The following is a 4,669-nucleotide window of genomic DNA, read 5'->3' as shown; positions in this document are numbered from 1 at the left end:
AGTACTATACAACGTTATACGTCATAACGTAGTACTATAAAACGTTATACGTTATAACGCATTACTAAATAAGGTTATACGTTATAACGTAATACCATGTAACGTTATACGTCATAACGTAGTACTATTTAACGCTATACGTCATAACGTAGTACAATATCGTTATACGTTATAACGCATTACTAAATAAGGTTATACGTTATAACGTAGTACCATATAACGTTATACGTTAGAACGTTATACTATATAACGTTATACATCATAACGTAGTACTATACAACGTTATACGTTATGACGTAATACTACATAACGTTATACGTTATATCGTAATACCATATAACGTTATACGGTAGAACGTAATACTATATAACATTATACGTCATAACATAGAACTCAACAACGTTATACGTTATAACGAGATACTATATGGCGTTATATGCTTTAACATAATACTATATAACGTTATACGTTATAACATAATACCACATAACGTTATACGTTATAACGTATTACTATATAATGTTAAACCTTATATCGTAATGCCATATAAGGTTATACGTTATATCATAATACTACACAACGTCATACGTCATAACGTAGTACTATAAAACGTTATGTGTTATATCGTATTAGCATATAACGTTATACGTCATAACATAGTACTATGTAACGTTATAAGCCATAACGTAATACTATATAACGTTATACGTCGTATCGTAATACTATATAACGTTTGCGTTAGAACAATACCATATAATGTTATACGCTATAACGAAATACCATGTAACGTTATACGTCATAACGTAGTACAATAAAACGTTAGACGTCATAACGTAGTACTATATAACGTTATACGTTATAACGCATTTCTAAATAAGGTTATACGTTATAACGTAGTACCATATAACGTTATACGTTAGAACGTTATACTATATAACGTTATACGTCATTACGTTGTACTATACAACGTTATACGTTATAACGTAATACTACATAACGTTACACGCTAGAACGTAATAGTACATAATCCTATACGTCATAACGTAGTACTATACAACGTTATACGTTATAACGAGATACTATATGACGTTATACGTTTTAACGCAATACTATATAACGTTATACGCTAGAACGTAATACCATATATTCTTATACGTCATAACGTAGTACTATATAACGTTATACGTCATAACGTAGTACTATATAACGTTATACGATATAACGTAATACTACATTACGTTATATGTTATAACGTAATACCATGTAACGCTATACGTCAGAACGTAGTACTATATAACGTTATACGTTGTATCGTAATACTATATAACGTTATACGATAGAACGTAATACTATATAACGTCATACGTCATAACGTAGTACTGTACAGCATTATATGTTATATCGCAATACCATATAACGTTAAACGTTATATCGTAATACCATATAACGATAAACGATATATCCTAACACCATATAACGTTATACGTTATATCATAATACTACACAACGTCATACGTCATAACGTAATACTATAAAACGTATTACTTTACAACGTTATACGTTATAACGTAATACTACATAACGTTATACATTATATCGTAATACTATATAACGTTATACGCTAGAACGTAATGCTATATAACCTTATACGTCATAACGTAGAACTATACAACGTTATACGTTATAACGAGATACTATATGGCGTTATACGTTGTAACATAATACTATATAACGTTACACGTTATAACATAATACCACATAACGTTATACGTTATAACGTATTACTATATAAGGTTATACGTTATAACGTAATACCATATAACGTTACACGCTAGAACGTAATAGTACATAATCTTATACGTCATAACGTAGTACTATACAACGTTATACGTTATAACGAGATACTATGTGACGATATACGTTTTATCGCAATACTATATAACGTTATACGCTAGAACGTAATACTATATAATCTTATACGTCATAACGTAGTACTATATAACGTTATACGTCATAACGTAGTACTATATAACGTTATACGTCATAACGTAGTACTACATTACGTTATATGTTATAACGTAATACCATGTAACGCTATACGTCAGAACGTAGTACTATATAACGTTATACGCTGTATCGTAATACTATATAACGTTATACGATAGAACGTAATACTATATAACGTCATATGTCATAACGTAGTACTATACAGCATTATATGTTATATCGCAATACCATATAACGCTAAACGTTATATCGTAATACCATATAACGATAAACGATATATCCTAACACCATATAACGTTATACGTTATATCATAATACTACACAACGTCATACGTCATAACGTAATACTATAAAACGTATTACTATACAACGTTATACGTTATAACGTAATACTACATAACGTTATACGTTATATCGTAATACTATATAACGTTATACGCTAGAACGTAATGCTATATAACCTTATACGTCATAACGTAGAACTATACAACGTTATACGTTATAACGAGATACTATATGGCGTTATACGTTGTAACATAATACTATATAACGTTACACGTTATAACATAATTCCACATAACGTTATACGTTATAACGTATTACTATATAAGGTTATATGTTATAACGTAATACCATATAACGTTATACGTTATAACGTAGTACCATATAACGTTATATGTTGCATCGTAATACCGTATTACGTTATACGCTATATAGTAATACCATATATCGTTATACGTTATATCATAATACTATATAACGTCATACGTTAGAACATAATACTATATAACGTTATGCGTCATAACGTAATACTATATAACGTTATACGTTATATCATACTACTACACAACGTTATTCCTTATAACGTATTACCATATAACGATATATGTTATTACGTAATACTATTTAACGTTATACGTTATATCGTAATACTACATAACGTTATACGTTATAACGCGTTTCCATATAACGTTATACGCAATAACGTAATAGCACATGACGTTACACGTTGTAACGTATTACCATATAACGTTATACGTAACAACGTAATAGTACATAACGTTATTCGTGATAATGTATTACCATATAACGATATAGGTTATAACGTAATACTATATAACGTTATACGTTATATCGTTATATTACATAACATTATACGTTATAGCGTATTACCGTATAACGTTATACGTTGTAACGTAAAATTACATAACGTCATACGTTATAACTTAATACTACACTATGTTTTACGTTATAACGTATTTCTGCATAACGATATACGTTATAACGTAATCCTATCTGACGTTATACGTTATAACGTAATACTACATACCGTTATACGTTATATCGTAATACTACATAACATTATACGTTATAGCGTATTACCGTATAACGTTATACGTTGTAACGTAAAGTAACATAACGTTATTCGTTATAACGTATTACCACGTAACGTTGTACGTTATAACGTAATTGTACATACCTTTATACGTTATACCGTAATAGTACATAACGTTATACGTTATGTCATAATACTATATAACGTTATACGTTATACCGTAATACTACATAACGATATACGTTATATCGCATACCGTATAACGTTATACGTTGTAACGTAAAATTACATAGCCTTATTCGTTATAACGTATTACCACGTAACGTTATACGTTATAACGTAATAGTACATAACGTTATACGTTATGACGTAAGAGTACATAACGTTATACGTTATATCGTAATACTATTTAACGTTATACGTTATACCGTAATACTACATAACGATATACGTTATAACGTATTACCATGTAACGTTATACGTTATAACGTAATAGTACATAACGTTATACGTTATAACTATATACGGTTATACGTTATATCGTAATACTACATGACGTTATACGTTATGTCGTAATACTATATATCGTTTTTTTTTTATTATTATTTTTAAATAAATCATTTTACAATTTGTCCATTAGGACATTTGGTAAAATGTTATAGTTTGGGTTTTTAATAAAATATAGCATGTGGATGGTTACCCCCAGCGGGACTCCATCTTCCAGGTTTGATTGTTGGTTTGATTATTGTTTTGTATATGTTTCGTTTGTTCATTATGCTTAATTTAGATTTTTCTATTGATTAACCAGTACATGTTCTTCATTTCTTCACGTATTCTGTTTGTCATTGATTTTATGTGATACTTCCATGTAAGGCGTGTGTCTAAATGTATTCCTAGATATTTGACATACTTTGTTTGTGCTATGTGGGCGCCATTTAGTTGGATGTCTGGTGTTTTTCCTTTTCTAAGCGTAAATGTTATGTGATTGCACTTACTGGTGTTCGCTTTTATTTGTTTGCTTTGCAGCCACTTTTCAATTTTTGTAATGTGTTCTTGTAATATTGCGGCAGCCGTTTCTGGATTTGCGTGTCTAGTTAGTAAGACCGTATCGTCCGCGAACGTTAGAATTTTGCTGTTGACAGTTGTTGGTATGTCTGCTGTATAGAGCGTGTATAATATTGGTCCTAGGACGCTTCCTTGCGGTACTCCTGCCTTGATATCCTTAATTTCAGAATATGCGTCATTTATTTTTACTACAAAGGTTCTATTGTTTAAGTACGATTTGAGTAATTTGTAGATTTGTTCTGGAAATTGCTTTTTGATAGT

The sequence above is a fragment of the Bombus pyrosoma genome, unplaced genomic scaffold (genome assembly GCF_014825855.1).
Source record: "Bombus pyrosoma isolate SC7728 unplaced genomic scaffold, ASM1482585v1 HiC_scaffold_4725, whole genome shotgun sequence".
Lineage (NCBI taxonomy): Eukaryota > Metazoa > Arthropoda > Insecta > Hymenoptera > Apidae > Bombus > Bombus pyrosoma.
This window is presented reverse-complemented; position numbering follows the sequence as displayed.